Here is a 23,569-nt window from a genome sequence, read left to right as displayed (position 1 = left end):
TAGAAGGAAAAAAAAAAAACACTTCCGAACAGCATTGGTGGGAAAAGAACTACCAAGGAAAAAAAAAGAAAACTCGCTAAATAGAACCCTTTTGAGGTCGCTAAGGTCAGTGGTTACAAGGCCTTTAGGTTACTTAAGTATGCAATAGGGCAAATAAACGTTTCAGAAATGGCGAAATGTATGGAGTAACTGCAGTGACTTCAAAAGAACACAGAGGTGGAGAAGAGATGAGGTTTCTGAAATAGGTAAGACATGATTTCCGTAGGGGTCACAGAAGAAAGGACTAGACTAAGCGAGCCTTCCAAATCAATCCCTGGCAACAGGTGAGGTGAAGGAGGGGACAGAAGGAAAGGGGACGGAGAGGGGAGGAGGGAGGCAGCGGGGCAATCCTGAGCCAAAGACATTCTCAGCCCAGGCAAGGCTGCAGCTACAGAAGGCACAGGGAGCAGATTGAGAATCAGGAAAACCAGGCTCTTCATTGGCCTCTGTCTGACACAACACAGGAGTAAATAATACAAGCAAACGAGCAAGATTTGCGTATACTCAACTCATTAATTCAGAAAACATATATATGGAGCAACTGCATCATGTTAGAAAATACCAAAAAATGCATAAATTTTGCTCCATCCAAAAAAATAATAATTTCAACAGAAAATCATTTTACAATACATTAGTCCTGTGACAGAGAAAGGCCTAAGAAGTCTGGAGCAAGGAGGAGACACCTCTCCCACGGAGGTAAAGTGGAGGAGAGAGAGAGGAAAGCACCTTACAGGGGATGCCGGAAGTCAATTCATTTGTGCTTTCAGTCACTCCTCTAAAAATGGCTCCTCAGGATCACCGCCGAAAGGAATCCTCCATACTACAAAGCCCAACGAGTACTGTGTTCTCACCTAACTCAACTGCTCAAGAACTTACAGTAGAACTGATCATTCCATCCTGCTTTAAGCCTGTGATTCTGTTGGCTCTTCCAGTCCTCCTATGTCACTGGCTACTCCGTGGTCTCTCACTTGATCTATTAACTCTGTTATTCCTCAGGGCCTGATCTCTGTCTCTCTTCTCTCCCTACAAAATCTCCCTAGGTGATTCGAGACGTCCCATAAGATTATATATCATTTCTATGCTGAGACAACTCTGACCCTGATCTTGTCCCTGAATGTAGGTCTCTCAATCACTGCTGGCCATTTGATATCTATCTCCATTTGGATGACTAATAGGAAGCTCAAACTAATCGACGGCCAAAATAGAACTCTATTCCGTACAACCCCGTCACCTAGCAACACACTAGGAGTCCTGCATGGTTTCTCCTACTCTCTCATGTCACCCATCCAAATCTATCCTGAAGTCTTGTTGATTCTATCTCCAAACCTCTCAAACCCATCCACCACTCGCATCTCCAATACCGCCACTCTATGCCAGGTCACCTCACTTCTCCTCATGTAGAATGCTACCACTAGCTTCATAACTGATCTTCTTGCTTCTACTTGCCCCTTTCTACTCCACCCTGACCAGTAACCAGAGAGATGTTACAATATAAATCAGATCACGTCCCTCTCCTTCTTTGATCCCTTCACAATGCCTTCTCATTGCATTGGGAATGAGACTCATACTTCTTAGAGTCGGCAAGCTCTACCCACCCTGGTCCTGCCTGCTTTGTGACCTTCTCTCTCACTACTCTCTCTTGCCAGGACACTGCAGCCAAACTTGTGTAATGAAGCACAATCCCTCCCCATGCAGATGCATACTGTTCCCTCTGCTGGCTCCTTCTTATCCTTCACATCTCAGTGCAAATCTGACCTCTTCCAACCAACCTTTCCTGACGACGTTAGAGCAGATTTTCCCAGTCACTCTCAAGCGTTACCACATTTCTTTTAAAGAAGTCCAAATCCGCACTTATCTTTATTGGTTTTACTCGCTTATCATCTGCTCAACCTCCCTTTTCAATACCTTTTCCTCTCTCAACACACAAACTCAATCTCTTAAATTAAGGTAGACACTTAATTTACTGTTCACTGAACCCCTAGAATCAAGAATAACATCTAGTACGTAGCAAGTGCTTGAAAAATTGTGTTGAATGCATTAACCGGTTTCCAAAGGAACCAAAGAAGGCTTGGACATTTTCAGCCATCTGTGTAATGCAGGTATTTGATAAAATCAACACGTTTATGAAATCCAAAGCAACCTATCTCAAGAACTTGATGAGAACAGTGGCTTGCCCAGTGGCTGAGGGAACTTTTTTGCTATGAAATCCGCTGTTATGAAATCCTTCTTCTCCATTTAATTATTCTCCCCACGCAATAGGACTGCACCATCCCCTTCCTTCCTCCCCTCCCTTCTCTCCCTCTCTCATACTGTGCCTGTTTTCTTACATTCTAATCCTATCTGTTCCTGGTAGACTGATATTTGATATCAACTAATGATTTCTCTGATCTAGTGGCTTGCTTCCAAATTTGTCACAATAAGCTAGTGAACAAGAGCGCATTAGTAAACAACATAATGTACATAAATAGGCAAGGATAGGGAAAAGGCGGTGATGGATAAACAGGTAGACAGTGAGGTGACAGAGATGAGTTAGTTACATGTGGTGAGGCACTGGGCCTGAAACTAGCCCAGATGTTGCACACATCCTGTTTCATAGCTCACAAAGGCATATGAGCAGCCATCTTTTCTATATGTATAAATCTAATAGTCTAAATATTTCATTTATAGGTCCAGGCACAACTCCTGGCATCAAAATTCACAAATTTCCATGACAGATAACCTTAGAGATGTTTCACTGTACCATTCAGCCTATTCCCTCGTTCTAGCAAAAAGTACCAGAACCAGTTTTCTCTGTTGCTCACTAAGGCGACCCCATCATATAATCCCATTTTTAAATATAGACCAAAGTCATTGGACTATTAAGGGATTATCCTCAGATTCATGCAGGGTACTGCTTCGTAAATATAAGGCTGGTCAGAGCTGCACGATGTGGTAGCTGTAGCCCCATGTGGCTACTGAGCACTGGAAATGCGGCCAGTCCACTTTGAGATGTGCTGTAAGTTCAGAATACACATCAAATTTTGAAGACTTGGAAAAAAATATAAACATTTCAGAAATTTTTATATTGATTCTAATTGATACTATCAGATATAACGTTATGATATATTGAGTTAAATAAAATGTTCTTAAAATTAATTTCATCTGTTTCTTTTTACTTTTTGTAATGTGGCTGTTGGAAAATTCAAATCATATATATGGCTGTCATGTGTGGTTCCCCTTAAATTTTCATCAGACAACACTGGATTCTTAGGGTACGGTTTCTCCCTGGGGACAGGTCAGCACCTTGTCCGGTCTTTGCAAGCTCAGAAAGTATTTCATCAGTTCACCCAGGAGAGAGAAGCTCTGGTACTCTAATGAAAGATGTAACAGAAAACATAGCTCTATTAATTTATCAACGATGGGTGGGAAATGAAGACTAGTGAAGGAAGTTACTTGGAGACATATATAGCCATACATCCTCATTCTGCTATGGAGATATTGGTAGGGAAAATCAAGCTATTAACCAAGAATCACTTGATGAGGATAAAATGCAAGCAAATGAGTCAGAGTCCTGTGGTACGCTACGCCCACAGAGCCGTGTCTTGAGAACTCCCTAGACAAGAGAAGTGAGGGGCTAGAAAAATCTCCTGCGAAAGCTTTTTTGAATGTAGACAAAACTTTCCTTCGCTCACATCATTTGAGTCTTTTCTAAACCTTCACATTTATAGGAGAGTGCTTCACACACACACACACACACCATGCACATACACACACACACACACACACACAACCACACACACACGCACGTACACACATTTTCCCCTAAACTAAGTGACTCCAGAGCTAAAAAGAACATACTTAAAAGAATTACAAATATGAAAATATCTTCTCATGGTTTTAACAGTTTCTAATATTTTATACTTCTACACAAGTCTCTTCCCCCTTAGAAACTGCTATATATATTTAATAACTAATTCTCCACCATATTTCCCTAAAATTATTTTTTTTTAAATCCTACATTATCCCTTATTTCATGCCTCAAGACAGAAAGACTCCCAAGATTTTATTTCTTACGCTGGTGCTCTTTCTACATTGCATAATGGGAGGCCCTTAACTGAAGGAAGTTGTCTCCAAATCACAATGTAAGATTGTTACTGGAGGATTTCATACAAAACAAAACAAAACAAAACAAAAAAACTAACTCCATTCATGACAATGATTCTTATTATTTTTAATTTCAGTAACTAACACTTCCATCTCAAGATATCATCTACTCTGGGTCCTATAGCCCTCTAGGTACTTACTACAGATGATCCGACAAATGATTCCCACCACTTATTTGTTTAACCATTACATTTGGGAAGCCCTTGTATATAGAATATTATGAATTTCAGAAAATTCATAATAATGTTGCTGGGAAAGCAGAACAAACAAGATTAAAAGAATTTAAAGAGAACCTGAAGTCAACACTCAAGGGACAACCTCCACCACCACGACCAGCACCGCATTTGGGCCATAATCTCAGCCCAAACAAACGCCAGGTTGTTCTGACCGCTACGACACTACGTGGAACGCAGAACCACATTTCGTAGGTGACTCTAGTGAAAAAAATGTCTGAGGTGGCTCAACTTGCTCCATAATCACATAAGCAATGTCTTTTTTTTTTTTTGCTGAAAACTTGGTACTTTCATTTTAAATATTTGCTAGTTATAGAAATGTATACAATTATCAAAAGTTAACTACCCCTTCCCCAAAGTGGTTAATTTTACATGTAAAGTAAAATAGCCCTCAAAACGTAAAACACTTGCTATACCTGATGTGTCCTTAAAAATATATCATGAGAGTAGGTAGCCCTGTCCCAGGATTGACATAAGAAACAATCAAAACATAGATTGTTCTAGTCACTCTCTGTATTATGTTCTAGGAAACTCTCTGTTTCCTGTTGCTGTTGTAACAAGTTATTACAAATGTAGTGACTTGGAACAACATAAAGTTATTTTCTTACAGTCTGGAGGCCAGATGTACAAAATAGGTCTCACTGGGCCAAAACCAAAGTGTCAGCAGGGTTGCATTACTTTCTGGTAGCCCTAAGGGAGAACCTTGCCTTTTCTAGCTTCTAGAGACTGTGCATTCCTTGGCTCATAGCCCCCTTCCATCTTCAAAGCCAGCAATGGCTGTTTGAATTTTCTTTAACAATGCCAACTGTCTGGTTCTGACTCTTCTGCTTCCCTTTCCACTTATAAGGACCCTTATGATTACACTGGGTTCACCCAGATAACCCAGGATAATGTTCATATCTTAACATCAACTGATTAGCAATCTAATTCCATCTGCAACCATAATTTCTCCCTATCATGTAAAATAATACATTCACAGATTCTGGGGATTAAGATGTGAACATCTTTGGGGGACCATTATTTTGCCTACCACCATCTTCAATAGTAATTAGAAAACAGCCAGATAAACCTGACATGTACAAGCTACTCTCCAATAAGGATATTTAACTATTTTAATTTACAATAGGTGAAAGCCCTAAAACTTAAAAAAATAAACTGGTCAAACAGCAGGCATAAGATTGCAGCTCTTCTTGCTGAGCTGAAACCACATTGCTCCTTTCCCAGGTCACCAGGCACGACAGAGCACTCAGAAGGCTCAGAGAGAAATGTTTGACAACAGTCTATTGAAAATTAAGCATCAATATCTTTCAATAATGATAATGAAACATATGACCTAGTTGTAACCCTCCACATAGTAAATCATAAATTGATAAGGATGTTTGGACAGATGTGATTTTTCCTTTGATAAAGATGCAGGTGTAAGGACACAAATGAAGCCCAAGCTGTGAGACACGTGCTAGAGTCCACCAGAGTGCAGTGGATAGACCCTGCAGCCAAATTGTCCGCTTTAGAACCTAATTCCGCTGTGTGACCTTAAGCAAATGACTTAACCTCTCTTGTGTTTCAAATAGGGACTCTAATACGGTACCGCCTCACAGCGATTTAGCAGTAGTAAATGACTAACAGATATAAGTGCTGAAAACAAATCCTGGCATATAGTGAGCACTGTATTTGTTAAAATTTTAAATGTTCCTGCTTGCTGCTTATAACTTGCCAACCAAGCTATATTCCAAGGGAATATACTTCTTAGAGCTAGCCCATCATAGAGGATATGATATTATACACACACACATACACACATATAATTTAACAAAAACAATGCCCTTTGTTGCCATTAAAGTTTGGTAGCAACTACTCGGGTAGTAATAACTGGATGGTTAAGCAACTTACTGAACAAATGCAAATCTCAGAAAACAGTAGCAGCTGTGTTAAATAAACTGTCTTAGGGCCTCCTAAAGAAAGACACATAGCATCAGGGAGGACAGTAGGGTTTGTGATTCTTAATAGCCCTGGCATTTTCTGGGACAGTGGTATTCATGGTACAATAATCCTCAGAAGGCTGAGCTCTGTAAGGGACAGTAGCAGTTACACGACACTAATGCCACCAGCATCTGCTGCGAGGGCCGGCATATTGTTGATTGCACTCTGAAAGCTTTTCAGCATTCGCAGTTGATGTTATAAACTTCTTATGAAAGTTCTTGAATTCAACAGCAGTGTACAATCGACTCTATTTTTATTTTAACCCCAAAGGAAAGGGGGAGGAAAAAGGGAGGGATAGGACTCAGACCCTACCAGCACAGGCAAGGTGTGACAAATGGATATTCTATTACAAAAGAAACAACCCACCTTAACGAAAAACACAATTTGATTTTTGAGGTAGTAGAATTGAACCCTTTATTTTTAAAAGTTAGAGGGGCAGCTTATATAGAACAACGGCTTTATTTACTTTTGAACCAGGCATTACTCTCAGTGTTTTACACACATAGAGTCAGCTAATTCATATGGTCATCCTATGAAGTAAATGCTATTTCCATTTTACAGCCAGGAAATGGAGGTTCATCTGAGGAAGTTGCTCAAGGTCACCTAGTGGCGAACGGCAGGAGTTTTGGCACTCAAGTGCACAATGGCTTAGGCCAGTGGGTGTTCATCTTTCTGGCATTACTTCCTAACATTACTTCCTAACCCTAACCCTAAGTTTTAAGTGACATTTCAGCACAAACCAGAGAAACATTCCAGGACACACAATCCCATGTCAAAATACATCCCAACAAACCTGCCGTATCTCCAAAACGAGCAGAGAGATGATGGGGAGCCAGCAAGGATCTTGGGCAACTCACAGGCATTAGAATCAGGTGGCTCTGGCTTCGAATCCCTGCTCCACCTGCTCCCAGCTCTGCAGCCCTGAGTGCATTAACCTTTCTAGACTGTTTCTACCTCCAGAGTGGAGATAACACAATTTCTATTTTGCAGGACTGTCTGAAGATGAAGAGAGCATTTCATTTGATCTTCACTAGCACCTCTCTTAGAGCATCTACCATTATTTAACCATCACATTTTACCACACTGTCCCATCTCTGTGTATGGTGAAACGTGGAGAACCAACCTGAGCATCTGGCCTCTCTCTGCCTGGCCCCTCTGTTTCAAAGGCTTAGCTTCAGTTCCAACTACTGCTGCCAGTCTTTTCCTGAAAGGTCTCCATTTCTCTTTGGCGATCAGTGCTACCTAAAAGTATCCTTCCATGGCACCCCAATGAGTTAAGCAGTCCATGACCCCAAATCACTATATAATTAAAGTAATTCCCAGGGAAGGGAAAATATCCTTAACTCATCTAGGTGGGCTGTGTGTTAAGAGTCGGTTTTCTAGGATGACTGGCAGACACCCCGACACACATTTTTCACACCTGCCATGCCCTCCAGGATCATTAAACAAGACCCCAGTTCCAACAGAAGAAGTCAGTTCCCAGCAGGCCTTGAGAGGACACAAACCCCTTGAGGAACACAGAATCCGCCTTCGGCATTGTCCCATTTTTCTTCCTGCAGTTCTTTTCCCATCTTCAGGGCTGCCCCTTCTGATTTGTGGGAAAGATTTTTTAAAAGTTTAATTCTTATCATGTACTTTGCATTTCTAATCATCTCAATGAAAAGAGGTGATTAAATTTCAAGGATAGATGCTTAGTCCCCAGTTTTCCATAACTACGATGCCTCCAGTTCCATAGTTTCAGTTGGATAGTAATTTGCCTTTATTCAGATAGTCATGGAGCCCTCCCTTGGTGTAGGTAAGTATGGTGAGTACACTTAGCCTTGAGGATGCCTAAGGTGGGTATTTCATCTCCAACTCAATTTTCTCTGAGGCTGGCCTTCGCAGCTGGGCGTCTCTCCTTCCACAGTCAAAATACATCACTACACATGAGCCTCAACTCAGCACAGGCACTACCAGGCAGAGAAGTGGGCCCTTCTAGAGTGGTTCACTTGACCTGACTTTTAGTAGCTGGTTGTCTTTCCTGCTTCTTGGGCCTTCAATTTGTTATCTTTCATCTCCTTTCATTCCCCTAATTTTAGTACAGGGTTTTACTTATTCTTTTTTAATAGTACAAAGGGGTATATTGAAAGAAAAGATGTACAAACACTCAATCCAGTTAACATTTCTTCAAAAAATAAAAATCTAAGAATGCGCACAAGCTTCGTTTGAAAGTTTTAAGTGACATTTCAAACTAAGACACAAAATTTTAAGGTTAAATTTTGAATTGTAAGCAAATAATCAAATTGGGGTTTGGCAGTAGAGAAAAACCAATCAGCAAATAACTGATTATCCTATTTACACTTAAATTCTATTAACTCTTTAAATTCTGCTTTGAAGTACAAGTCATTATTAGAAATTAATAAATTGAACTGATCTGGGTTTCTCCATGAAGAGGCTGAATTGGACACCACTCACACTCCAACATCCTTTATCAAAACCGTCAGAATAAAGTAACTAGCATTAGAAATGAAAAAATAATCCCAGAGAGAAATTAAAATTTTGACTCAGGGTAGCAATGAGGGTATGATATTACGGTAAAACTTGAAAATGTTTAAATGAAGATGTGCTTTTTACCTATAATGAAAATTAGCTACTGAAAATGTCTTTCACTTTCATTAAATTAACCCAAAATTTCTTACCAACGATATACTTCTCAAGAGATCAAAGAAAAAAATGTGTAAGATTTTTTAAAAAGGTGACCTATTTAAAAGTGATGGAGCTTATTTTAAACCTAGTGATAAATATGCTAAGTGTAGTATCTGCAAAATTTAACGTGTCTACCCCACTGGGTTCTAAGGAAGCAAATTGCAGAAGCAGAATTTCTTTTAGAGAGCTGCTTGGCAAAATCAGCACTGCTCCCTTCTGCTATCCTTCCCCACAAAAGTTAGCTTTAGGGCTAATAAGAATAATACAAACACAAATAGTTCTTTAAGAAAGCCCCTGTGTGTTCCTTTTTCATCAGATAAATCCCTTGTGTAATGAGCTACTGACCTATTGTGAACTTCCACAGAGAATGTTGATCCATTGCTAAAATCTTATGAAAAACACAAAAGGAACACAGAAATAAAAACTCTTAAATTTTAAAGGGAAAGGAAAAAGTTTTCTAATTCTGAATATGGTAGAGAAAAAAAGAGTTCATTCTCTAAATTAAACACTGGAATTCACTTTTTAAAATGCAAAATGAATAATCATGGATGTGCACAGGGATATAGCTAGAAGGATATTTAATGCAAAGTTGCTTAAAATAGTGAAAAATGGAAACTAACTGCCCAACAATAGGGAATTGGTTAAGTCGGGATGCACACATATAACAGAAGACTATAAATGATGTATGAGTATTTTAGTGATATAAAGATATACATATTTGAGTGAAAAAAAAAAGTAAATTAAAACAGTATGTAGAGAATGGGCCCAGTTTTGTAGAGAATCACTTTCTGCCTGTGCAACTTCAGGAAAGTTACTTAAGTTCTCTAAGTCAGTTTTCTCCTCAACAGAAAGGAAATAATCATAGCACATACCTCATAGGGCTAGAGTGAGGATTACAGGAAATTTTGTGAATAAAGCAGCTGGCACAGTGCCTGGCCAATAGTAAGCTCACTACATGTTAGGTCTTTGAGTTATATGTTCATGGGGTGAAAAAGAATTTGAGGATATAGCATTAAGTGATTTTCCAGGAGCTGGCTAATTTGACTTGTATGTTTTAACTTCTACAAATATCATACTACCCATGATAGGGTAAGTATTAATAAATTAGAATATTCGCACATAGTAATTATTCTCTTAAAAATCTACCATAGTGCTTTGCTCACAATAAAAAAATCTTGGTTGAGCTGAATTTACTCTTCTGGTTTCATTTAATCAAGTTTGCTCTGGAATGTTTAAAATTATTTAACTTAATGGCTAAATCTGTTTATAATATTTTTATCGGGCAAAGCTTTACATTGCTCAACCTCATAAGAATTTAAGAGCCCCAATTCAAGACCATTAGAATGCCACTATATCTTCCATTATCAGTGGGAGGAATCACTGGTTTCTTTCCAGCTCCCTACCCTTCTCCTTTTTGACTCTTTTCCTTTCCATAATCACAGCCTAGGAGCTCTCTACAGGACTGTAAGCTTCAAGGGCAGTAACAGTGTCTCCTTGATCTTGGCATCCATAGTACCTAGCATAGTACCTAAAGTAGTAGCTGCTCACTACATGTTCACCAACTGAATAAATGTCTGATAGTAGTTCAGGATAGAGGCTTCGATTCCCCCATAAAAGAATTGGATAAAGGTAGATAGGCTAACTCTTTAGTCTAAAACTGTCTGGAATTCTCGCTAATTGTTCCTTTAAAAAAAGGAAAAACAAACATCTCACTTCAAAGTCTTGCTTATTTAAAAAGTTCTCACTTATATTCCATTGTCTATTTTAATTGAAGTAAGAGTGTTTCTATTTTTTTTTTCCTCTATATTTTGTTTAAAGTCCCACAAGAATCCTAGAGAGTTTAAGTAACTCACTGGAAGTAACACAACTAGTAAGTCACCACACAAGATAGCCTCAGGACTTCCAGAGGCCAGTGTCCAGAATCTCTCTACAATGGCGCTCTGAAAAAAAAATCTCCCATGACCTTTGGCTCTAAAAGTTGTAGATATGGTAATAATAAACATTTTCAATAACACCTGAGCAAATGCTATGCTTCTTCCAAATATTTCCTAGGGCTTTTATGAGATTACAGAAGAGAAACTGAGGACAGGGGACAACACAAAATGTCCAAGTGTTTCCTTCCAGGTTCATAAGTCAACCAGCTTTACTTAAAAATGAAACTAAAGAAACCAAATTAAATATTAACTCTCACACACACACACTTCGACCAGAAGGCTATGGTGAAGACAGACTATCGTCAATGAGCTATAAAAAGAAAATTTTACGCAGCTTGTTTTTTAAAAAGAAAAAAAATGTTAAGGGTCAAGAGAGTTTTTCACACATCCAGTCTTCCTCCAAATTCCAGATTTTCAATTTCAGCCACTGCTCTTACTCTGTTTAAACACAGAATGTCAGTTCCCTTGACGTGAGGTGGTAGCCACCATTGAAATGTTTAACTTCCTGAAGACATCACTTCACATTCCAAGGAACTTGCCAAAGGACTTCACGTGAAAAATCTCAGCCAATCAGCTGTATAAGTAAGAATATTTGTACAAATCAATTGGTTATTACCTAAGCCAGCTGAAACGCACTATTATTTATATATAAATAGTTACACTTTGTGGGAGTCTACTTTGTGCCAGACATTATGATAGGTCTTTTGTGCTTTAATCCTCATTATTATCCTCTGAAGTCGTTACAGTCCAATTTTACTGAATCAGCGTGTTTAATATGACTGAGAACACACCCTTAATAGATGCGACTAGGAGTGAAACCAAGGATTTGAAAAGTTAAGTTTAAAATCAAAATCCACAGTCAACCTAGAGACACTAAACAGATCTCTTCGAAAATTTAAAATACATGTCAAAATGATTTAATATTTAATTTTAAGGTCATATCAGAGCAGGTAAGATTAAACAGAACGGCCAAGATTTATAAATAAAAGATTACTGGACATGAAATTAGAGTTGTTTGAAGACGTAGCCGCGGGTTACTAACAATTACCCGTATCTCAGAAAGATAAACAGGTCTCCTCCCACCTATGTGCGCTGAGTCTTTGCTTAGGAGTAGCTTCTGGACCGCCAAACGCTGAAAGGTTTCAGTGCAGGCTGCCCAGAGCTGGGATATCACTGTTCACACATCATCAGTAAGTGCCTCTCAAAAAGAAAAAGACAGTCCCTCCTCCACTACCTGAACTTCAACCCTGACCTCCGGAGTGGCTCTGGACAATCTATGGTTTAAAGTGTCCTTTCGACGCCAGGACCGAGTTACCCGAAATGGTTGCAAATGAATGAGCTGAATGCTCGGAGCAAGGAGACTTAAGCCACACATCCATCCTCTATCAGGCAAAAGCAAGGAAAGATGCCGTGGGGCGGGGCGCGTGGGGGCCGATTCAGAGCCACGTCCTGGTTGGCAATCCACCTTCCTCCTCCCCGCGCTTCACAGGACGCGTGTCTTCCCAGCCCATCCTCCTCCCAGCCCCTCCGGGCGCTCCTTACCCGCTGCCAGCTGGGGCTCCAGACGCTCCCAGCCGAAGGCACTAGCTCCTGGCGGAGGATTTGCCAGCGGACGAAGCCCGCTGCCGCAGCCACCCCCACCCCCGGCCGAAGCCGCTAGAAAGTTTACTCGGGATCTCGCCCCCTTGCGCCACGGCCCCGCGTGGGAAGCAGGTCCTCCAGCCCCTCCCGCGGCCGCCGCCCCCGAGGCCGCTCTGGGCGGCGCTGCAGCCCCGTTGGGGATCCGGCGGCCGGGGACGGCCCCTTGCGCGCCGAGGGCGGGGTCTCCCCGCCCCGCTCGGCCCGCGGCGCAGCGCTGGGTGTTTACAACAGCCCCGCGGCCCGCTCTCCCCGCCCTGCGCGCTCCTGACATCATTCATTCTCTCACACCCTCACCCGCCCACTCCATTTCCAAACAGTGACTCACTGCCAGCCCGGTGGCAGCAGCGCCCGCTCCCGCTGCTGTGGTTCTCCAGGCGCAGAGCGGAGCCCGAAAAACCGGTGCGACTTCTTAAGAAAACCCCGGCGGACCCACCCCTTTCCCAGCTATTAAAGGTGCAGGGAAGGAGGGGCTTGGCTGGAGGGCGGATTGGCTCTAGACGGAAAGGCTAAGCGCCGGGGGCAGACCTCCCAGAGCAGTGACAGAGATCAATCTGAGAAAGTTGTTTGGGTGTCACTCTCAGCAACTTTCAAGGGTGGGGCTGGGAGGGTATCCCCCACCCCCGCACCTTGCCTTATTCAGGAGCTGCTTCCTGACGTCGGTGTGAGTGGGCTTGGAGGCACCAGCGGTTGCTCAAAGGGTTTTGCCGGGGCCTCAGTCAGAGAGGTGGGTGTCTAAACCGCAGAGTTGCCTAGCAGGATTACTCATCGGTCCGCACCGTGGCAGCTCTAGGTGTGAGCTGGAAGGGTGCTCCAAGTTAATGAGGCTAATACTTTCCCTTCGGTGACTAACCACCGTGTCATTTGTTCTATTAATTTGCTTCTCTTTGAGAATAAACCGTAACTAAAATAAACAGTGAAAGAGTTGTTCTTTGCTCAACTGAACACTGCGCTTTTCTGCAGTTTGGGGGGCACAAGGCGTTCGTGTGTAGTTTCTTCGATGAGCTCAGCAGTTACGTTTTTAGAAGCAGTATTGCCTTCTTAAAAATGGTCAAGGTTTTACATTTCTTTGAGTTGCTATTCATACACCTGCTGGGCAGCTTTCAAAGTGAGGATGACAGCCTCAAATTCTAACTGGAATGAACCAGAGGGAATTTGGCCAAATCTTTATTGAATTTAATTGACAGAAATGTTTTCTGTTAATTTCTACTTGAGGACAGGTTTGAGATGTGCACTGGCTTATGGGCGGTTCCATGTAATCAACAAAAATAATCCAAAGGCATCTCTGGGTGCCTAGTGCAGAAATAATGTGGGTACATAATTATTTGTCTATGGATATTAAAAACAATGGTAACAAGAAAACAAAACAAAACATAGCAGGGCAGTCCCAAAACAGACAGCTCTTAGATGTAACTAGAGAAATCTCTCCCAAATGAAAATGTTTCTGAAATTAACCAAAGGTTCCACATCATTGTTGTGGAAAATGCACACAGAACACCAACAATTGAAATTTATTTTCCTTGGGTCTATTTTTTCCTTTCAATAGGGGTTCGTTTTTCATTTTACAAAGCCCAGGCATCTTGCCCAGAAGGCAATAGCAAATGGATTGGTTTGCTAGGATGCAGTCAAAGTAAATGGAAATTCAAACCAACAGTTTTCACAGGCACAGACATAATCAGAAGCTTGGATGTCCTGTCCATGGGTAACACAGAGGGACCAGATTCAAATGTGCAGCCACAGAAAAGTTGGGAGTGAATATCCCCATGCTCCCTACTTTATGACTCAATTATTTGGACATTATGGAGGTATGTGTACATAAGATTTTCTCCAGATCTTAGAAAATGTTGCGGGCTTTTGGGCCAGAGTACATGGATGAAGTATAAAAGATCAAAACAAAGCCTGCCATCCTGTCTGCATTGTTGCATGATATAAATCCTGCAGCTTTACCATAGGATGGTCTCTGTTTGTTTGGGAGGCTTAGTGAGTAGTTTTGAATTTGTGGTTACTACCAGACCCCAGTTTAAATATAGTGAAATAAATGATTAGGTCATTTTATTATACCGTTTAAATATCCCCCAGTAAATGTAATAGTATAATTGTGATTGAGTTGCATGAAGTTTTTCCGTTCTACTCATTGTTAACGTACGAGAAAGCAAATTATTCATCTTAATTTCTCTTTTGAAAAATAGCGTCTTGTCTGTCTCATAGAGGTGATTTCTTTTTAACTATACCTTTTTGTTCTCACAATGTACCAAGTTTACTAAGTCCCTGATTAGTCACCTTCCAAAAATAACAATGTTAAATTCTCTAAGGGAGAGTAAGGGCTGACAGGTATGCTCCTGTCAATTTTATTTGTTGAAACCAATGCATACTGTAAATCAGTTTTACAGATATTTCTTTGGTCTGATAAAACATACTGATTAAGTTAGGAAAACATACATATCTGTAGTATTTATCTTATAATAACTCCTACTCTGGATGTACCTAAGTCATTCACTCAGTCAACAAATGTTTATTGAGTTCCCACTTTGTGCCCACAATGTTCATCTAAGAATCACCATGTACATCTTCTAAATATATGTCTCAGCAATGGGAAATTTTACTGTTTAAAATTTTTTGCTTAAGGATGTTTATTGCAACATTATTTAAAATTTTCCCAGAATCCAGCATGGTGCAGGGCATGTAATTATTGAGTGAGTGAAATAAACAAATGAACAAGCTTTAGAGAACAAACCAATAGTGGAGTAACCCCATGTTATGTGATTCTTTGTAGATAATAAAAAAAATAATTCCATAGGCTCTGACTTAGAAAACTGACCTTGTCAAGTGAAAAATAAAGCAGAGAGAAAATACACACACACACACACACACACACACACACACACACACACACACACACATTTTTGAAACAAACACCGCTCCCTTCTGAAAAATCCATAACCAAACTATATATTACCTATTGGCAATGAAATATAGAAAGAAAGAGTGTGAGAGGGGAAACTTGTATTTCTGGACTATTTTTCAACGAGCCTGCATTACTTTTGTAATTGAAAACAACACAAGCAATATTGGAACTTACAATGAGTCCACGACATAGGGGAGCTTACTGTGTAGTTAGAGAGACAATAACACCCAGAATGACTAGAGATTAAGGCTGCTCACTCTGTGGACTTGAGGTTTCAGATACTTGCCCTGTGCCAGGCCCATCTGAAGAGCAAACGCCTACCATTAACTGAGTACTTATTGTATGCCGGGGACCATGCAAATTGCTTTACCCATATTATTTCATTTAATCCTTTCAGCAACCTTCAAAGGTAAGTATTCATAATGCCCTCCTCTACATATGAGGTAACAAAAGGCAAGAGAGGTCATTTTCTTGAGATCACACTCAATTGGCATTATCAAGGCATAAAACCAGGACTTTCTGGCCCCAAAGTTCATACTTTGACCACTATTCCTTAAATTGCATCTACACTGATATAATTCTTCTGCTGTAGCAACAATTTTTAGTTTTTAGTTTTTAAAACATTTATTTTAAATTTTATCAAAATATAAGGTATACTGCCATATTATAGAGCTATTGGAAATGAAGAAAAACAATAAAACCAAAGACACAAAGATTTGGTGTCTGATTTCTATTATTTTAGGTAATTTCGACAACATCATACTTATGATTCTTATTGTTTTTTTTTTTAACTCTAGCATTATATTATATGCTCTTTCCTCACAATTATCATATTAGTGGCTCCACAGTGTGCCAAAAAATGTATATGCTTGTGCATGTGTAGTGTATATTGAAATTAATCTGAAATCTAGTAGCCTAATTATTAATTTGGGAGCAGTTTAGTATAATATTTTTACATTTTTCTATTAACGAAAACTCTTGGACTATCTTTTTTTATAGTTAGTACTACTATACTATGTATACAAATGTTCTAATTAAAGTGTTTTGGGTATTGAGAAAAGTAAATGAGAGGTACTATGTGCCACATCTCATTAGTATTATTTTCCATGCTCTTCTGGACTGGAGCAAGATGGGGAGGGTGTAGAGAGAGCAATAAGCAGCTTTGCAGCAGTTCAAGTACAAGATGGCAGTGGTCTAGGTTAGGAAAGTGGCGATAACAATATAAGAAGCAAAGAGGACTTGAAGTATAATGGATAGAATTTGCAGATCAATTAGATATGGAGATAGAGCCAAAAAGAACTCCTACTTTTTTTGTTTGTTTACTTGAGCTCTTGGTTAGATCGTACTGCCTTTTACTACACAAGACAGAGAATGTCAAGGTAGGAACAAGTTTGTGGAGGAAGATGATGAGTTTTGAACATGATGAGTTTGAGATGCGTGGTGTATAAATGGAGATATTAAACGGGCAGCTGATAATATTAGTGTGGAACTCAGAAAAGAAGCATGAACTAATGATATACATTTGAGAATAGTCAGCATAGATAATAAGAAAGCCATAAGAAAAAATGAGAGTGCCTGGAATGAGTACAAGTGAAATGAGGAGAGGTCTAAGAGAGAGCCCAACATATAGGCTTGATAAAGAAGAACACTGCAGATTAGCCTGAAAATACATAACTTGAGAGATAGGAAGAAAATCAAGAGAATATACTGTCAAGGAAACCAAAGAAAAGACTTGTTAAGGAAGGTGGAATGGTCATCTACATCAAATGCTCCTGAGAGAGCAAGTAAAATAAAGACTAAAAAAGTCCATTGGATTTGGTGACATGGAGGTTCGTTGACCTTAACCAGAGGGAGTTTGGTTCTGCTATGGTAGAGCGCAGCTCTGATGGAGTCGGGTAAGGAAGAGCTCAGTAGGGGACCAGTGAATAGGCTTCCTGGGGTGCTGATCTATAAGGAGTTCCAAAGTATTACCAGAATAAATTCATAAAGTACAGTATGGGTTGGTGGGAAATGAAGAGTGATTGCTAAATGAGTACAGGGTACTGGGGTGATAAAAATGTTCCATAATTGATTGAATGCTGATGGGAAGGAATCAGTAAAGGAGATGAGGAAAGAGATAATGGGGAGGACAATCAGTAGTCAAGGTTCAGGAGAAGTCTGGAGGAGATGGTATCCAGAAAATAGATGGAAAAAAATGGCCTGAGAGATGAGAAGAAATTGCATCTCCAATACAAGAGGGACAAATATAAATAGAAAAGCATGAGATTGACACAGTTTTGTTTATAGACTGCTCACAGAAAGTTGAAATTATTTTTTCTGATACCTCTATTTTTTGTGTGAGTTAGAAGGTATGTATTAGTTTCCGATTGCAGCTATAACAAATGATCAAAAACTTACTATTTAAAACAACACAAATATATTATCTCACAGTTCTGCAGGTCAGAAGTCCCACAGACTTCTCTCCTGGTTTCTCAGCTCTGGGGTTCACAAGGCTGAAAGCAAGGTTGGTTAGGTTTTTATCATCAAGCTCTAGCAAGCTTCCAAACTCATTCAGTTTATTAGCAGAATCAAATTCCCTCCAGTGGCTGAACCAAGGTCTCTATTTCCCTGTTGGCTGTCAGCTGTGGGCCACCGTTAGCAGCTAAAATCATCTGTCCCAGAGCCAGGAACAATGTGTTGAATCCTTCTGCACGGAATCTCTCTGACTTCCTGTCTCATCTCTGCCTCGGCTGGAGAAAGTTCTCTGTTTTTAATGATTCATGTAATTAAATTGAGCCCACCTGGATCACCTAGGCTCTTTCTGGATTATTTTTCTATCTTAAGATCCATGATCCTAATTACATCTGCAAAGTCCTTTTGTAATGTAACATATTTCACAGGCTCCAGGGATTAGGGTGTGGACATTTTGGGGGACCCATTCTGCTGACCACAAGGTGACATCATCAAGTGAAAATAAGGAAGTGGAACACAATGGAGGTGTTAAAAAGAAAAGGAACAGCTTGAAGTAGCCACTCTGGAGAGTAAGAACATGCATTCACTAGAGAAACTTCATAAATTTGGCAAATGGCACAGAAGACTGAATTGAAGTTGTGGGCAGAGAGTTACCAAGAGTGTCCTTCTCCAGCAGCACTCAGCTGCTTGGGTATGGCACAGAGAATGGAGGCGGTAGATGGGACAGATAGGCAAAGGAGGGAGAGAGTCTGGGATAGTGTCAATGAAACAATAGAATGGGGAATAAAAGATGTCAGGAGAGAGGCAAAGAGAGGAAGGAGAAGGCCAAAGGATAAAAGAAAAGTAAAAGGATCGATGGCTGAGGGATGCTGGAGACACTGTAGATTATGTGAACCAGGAATAATAGATGGGAGAATTTGGAAGCATAAGAGATCAGGTGGTGAAGTGTACGAACTGTTTATCTGGCAGTTTGAGTCAATGGCAGGGCCTGGAATGTGGCTGTGAGTGGATGAGCGAGGTAGAGGAAAGGAAAAGAAAAAGAAGTCACTTCAGAGTTCAGGGCATTAGAAGAGTAATTATCATGGATACCCAGAATGATGGCCAGACCACAGGTGGAAAAGACTGTACATCAGGTGCCAAACAATTAATAATAAGTTGGAATGAGCAGAGGAAGAAGATGGCATAGCAGATGTGAATGCCTCATAGGAGAGGGCCATTTCACTAAAGCCTGGCTTAACCTTGGTCCAGAAGAATCTCTAGAAATCAAAGGGACATAGACTTTACCTTTCAACTCCAAGGTACATAGAGTGTGAGAAAATAATCAGACACCCTCATCAGGCCCCAGAGAAAGTGTGTCCCCAGATTTCAGTTAAGACCAAAAAATATAGGGAATATTCCAAGGAACGATTGAGCACATTGGAGAGTTTGCAATCATAAAGTAGGGATTTCAGAGGATACATGGGAAGGGTTAGGGAGTGATGGGTAGAGTCAGGAAGATCAGAGAAAATAAATCCCATAGTATTATGGAAATAAACATATGCAGATGAAATAGACCTGTGAGTGGGGCTGGGAAGGTTTTCTTCCTAAACTCAACCCCTACCTTTTCTGGAGCTGACAGCTTGATCCTTTCCTGAAGCTAGGATAGTAGAAAGTAGTCTTGTGTAATATAACTTAAGGCTACAATGAAGACATACTTATTTAGCATAATAAAGTGCAGGAGATATGTCAAGAGGAGGTTAATCAGTACAAATGGTCTCATTTAATATTAGCTGTTTCATTCAGAGACCAAACTAGTGTGAGGATTCCTGCCCCTCCCCTTCTTCCTCTCTCAGGATCCAGAAAACACTAACCTGCCTCTAAGCAGCTGTACTTAGATATACTTGATAATGACGAATCATGACCAATATGTTGGGAATAAGCAGGAGGAAATTGGTTTAAAAGTACTGAGTGGTCCTTCTTGGGGAAGATAGAATTCTGGTAGGGGTGGAGGTTAGGAGGCCACACTCTGCTGATCAAGAGAGGTCTGTTAGGGTAGAATACAGCTGTGGTGGAGCAGGAGTGGAAAGGGAGTAAATTGATTGGGCTGGAGAGAACAGTACAAAATATTCATCACTCGGGGGCATCTGGTTGGTTGAAATGTAGTACCTGAAACAGAAGTAAGAACTGGTCTAACCTCTGGGGTTCTATACTTGACTGACTAACATTGAGATTGCTTTGTTTTTACTGTATGACCCTCATTTCCCCCACAGAGGGGTAAGCATCGGGGCCACATGAGAAATGACAGATAAAGTTCTCAGTTTCCTGGAGGATAGTGGGAACAGGCACCTTGGAAAATTCAGCAGCAGCAAAAAGGAGGCTTGCGTGATGACAATGATTTGATTCTCAGATTGATTAGTCTGGAGCAACATTGCCCAAACTTGCCAGTTACATAAGGATTATCATGTGAGACCCACATGAATCTTCAAGGGAATGATTTCAGATACCATTTAAAGTAAGTGCCTGAGATCATTCTTATGTTGAGAAAAATTTGGAAAATTTTAGCCTAAGGCAGTGATTCTCTACCACCACCACCCGCCCCCGCTCCCCACAACGTAGTTGAGCAAATTACATCCTCCCTAAAGAAATATTAGCCATAGTTTTCAATCAAGGACCATGACATTTTAGAAGGGGCTATCAGAATTTTAGGGCTGTTTGGGGTTGGGTAAGAGGGAGGAGGGAGGAGAGGATAAAGGAGACTTAAGTAGCATTAAACAGCTTCCCTAGAGAGACTGAGGCTCCTTCTTAATAGGGAGGGTCATCCCCTACCATTCCCACTTCCAACCTCCTTCTCTGTTGGACAATCACTGGTCTAAGTTCTAGTCTAGGGAAAGAGAATTCACCAATGAGCTTAATAGTTATATCCTGATGTTTAGAGGGTTTCGTGACTGTAATTCTTGTGAGTCAGTCTACAAAGCTAGTCACCTTGCTATTTCAGCACAGTTGAGTTTTAAGCCTACCAAACAAACCAAAGACCAGAGGTCACAGATTGGTGTCCATACCAAGAAAGTGACTCTCTGTAAGATAGCCTGCTAGTCTCCCAGGCTGCACCTACTTTCTTCATTGGCTTCCTCTCCAATTGTTTCCCCTGGTTCTATTCTAATTAGAATGTACACACATACATACATCCTCCTCCATACAGTTTCTTAGGGTACTTTAAATGATCATATCACCTTACTCAAACTGGCCCTCCTTAAAAGGGATGAGACTTGAACTGCAAATTAAAAGACTATTTTTTCCTAATTTAAAATGCAAAGAAGGATGATATTGCAAGAGGACATGCTAACTTTATGTAGACCTAACTTTTCAGCTGTTAGCTTTAACTAAGATGCCTAACAAGAAAGGTACAAAGTCCGACTGTTGATCTAAGCCTTTTCCATAATTTAGGGTAGGTAATAATTGCATAGTGATGTACTTTCTACTCGAAACTACCCAGTCAGTGACCTCGAATATGTAATAAACACTATACCAAACATCTTTACAGCTTCCTAGTCAAATATAGTCAGAGATAAAGAGATATAAAAGATGAGTAATAATAGACAAAAATCTTTGACCTCTCAGTTTCTTCAACTCTTGTAATCTTAGATGTGTTTTCAGACAACAGGCATTAAAATATATATTATATATATGCAATCTATAAATTCAATATGAAATAACCCTGGCTTTTATACTAATGTTGTTACTCAAAAGAACCAGAGTACTTTCATATATCATTAATTGATTTATGATATCTTTATGACATCCTCTTAAATCAAATTTCAATGACTCCTTAGTCTGTATTCAGTATTTAAGATCAAATGCTTTAAGATTCAGAAGGAAGTAATTACATATAACATATTTTTAAAACATTTCATATTTTCCTTTGTGTTTTTAAAATGCAGTTTCTATTTAATTTCTTGACATAACCCCCTCCCTAACACACACACACACACACACACACACACACACACACACATGAATACACCCAACTCCTCATTCTTCATTCATTCCTGCCTTTGCCCTCCCCCATCTTTTTTTTTTTATCTAGTTCTCATAAATTAATCCTGTCTTTCTTTTAACCCCTCTTCCTCTGGTCTGGTTTCTTTCCTTATATTTACTTTCCTTTTAGTTAAATTTGAAGCAAAAATTTTATCTTACTTTTATTGTATGTATTCTAAGTTTCTCCACTTAGTAACCTGTTTATAGCAACCCTACTCAATAAATACATTTCATTAATTACACTTTTCACCCATTTTGAGACCATCTATCCCATAGACTTTATCAAGTACTACCTACTTCATGCTGAGTTTTATAAGGGAGACAAAGGTGTGGCATATATATCTGGTTTCAAATTGTTCTCGATACAGTTAGTAAACTAAGATAAACACGTTAGAATTACATTCTAACAATGTAATCATATTTCACTTGGAATTCACTTAAAACTTAATGTACTTACTTCACATTTGTTTTCAAAGATTTTCAATCCAACTAACAGACAGCATACCAATCTGCTTAGAATCCACTTTAATTGTGTCTACCAGTGTCGACAGGCTAACTTCTGTCTTCCCACTGCCCCTTCATCCCCAGGACAGCACCCTTTGAAACATGCTAAGTAATTTGGTAGATAACTAAATCAATAGCAAAAGTTAAGAGCAAAACATGAGATAATAGTAATTATATTAAGCAAAATGTTGAACCATAGGCATATGATTATACATGTACTTATATAGTCAGGATCTTAGCAAGAAAAAGATGGCATACCCAAAAAGTGTAACTAAAAAGGGTTTAATGAAGAGACTATTTATAAAGTCTAGTCAGAGAGGTCAGCACAAAGATACAAGACTGATGAAGCACCCAGGGACACTGGGAAGTCATTACCACCTCTAGGACAGGAGCGGGGTGGGGAGGGAAAGATGTTTTGGGGGCCAGTTAGGAGCTATCACTGTGGAAAAGGGGCTGCCAGACAGGAGAGGGGCCTTAGGTGGAGGAATGTAGCCCCTCAGAACTGCAGCAAGAGGAGAGAGAGGGAGAACAATGATTCTGACCTCTCTCCTCCTGCCTTCAGATTTCTTGCTGGTGACTGACCCTAACTTCAAGTTGATGGATGAGGAAGTCCAGACGATGCAGTAGGTAAAGGTTCAGTGTCCAGGGGTACAGAAAAGAGCCGAGAAGGGTGAGAATGGATCTGAAAGGGCAAGTGGAGAATAAACAGGCCAACTCCCTAAAGTTTTAGAAGTCCGTGACAGGTGAATTTATGATAAGGTATTTCTAAGGCGGTGAACTCCAACATCTGCAGCACAGTTGGGAATAGTGATAATAAGGCAAACCAAAGAGACCAATGACCTCAAAATTTAGTTGTTAATACTCCATCCCCTCTTATTTTGGTGGGAAAATGCTCTTTTGACAGGCCAAACCTTTACCTTTATAGTAAAGGCCAATTAAGATAAAAAGAGAAACCAACACAAAGGTAAGGCTAGCAGTTATCAGGGTTTGCCCTGGACAATCCCAAGTTAAACCACACACACAACAAAAATCATCCCAAGGCT

At 40.1% G+C, this 23,569-nt stretch overlaps 1 protein-coding gene across 3 annotated transcripts in view; it reads right to left on the bottom strand.

Moving 5' to 3' along the window:
- The window catches only part of SGMS2 (sphingomyelin synthase 2), a 73,064-nt gene extending 60,371 nt beyond the window's left edge, over nt 1-12,693 (bottom strand). Inside the window, exons 1-2 of one of the 3 annotated variants that reach the window (XM_039848794.1) lie at nt 12,557-12,676; nt 11,452-11,588 (exon numbers count right to left, since the gene is read on the bottom strand). The gene's annotated coding sequence lies outside the window, so the exon portion shown is untranslated. Of the gene's footprint in view, nt 1-11,451; nt 11,589-12,556 lie in introns of all 3 variants that reach the window. The other 2 variants (XM_039848793.1, XM_039848795.1) reach the window with 2 other exon arrangements.
- Between the last annotated feature and the right edge of the window lie 10,876 nt (nt 12,694-23,569).

Source organism: Pteropus medius, unplaced genomic scaffold, assembly GCF_902729225.1.
Source record: "Pteropus medius unplaced genomic scaffold, Ma_sr-lr_union100, whole genome shotgun sequence".
Lineage (NCBI taxonomy): Eukaryota > Metazoa > Chordata > Mammalia > Chiroptera > Pteropodidae > Pteropus > Pteropus medius.
Note: the sequence above shows the minus strand (reverse complement) of the source record. Positions and strands in the feature narration are given on the sequence as shown.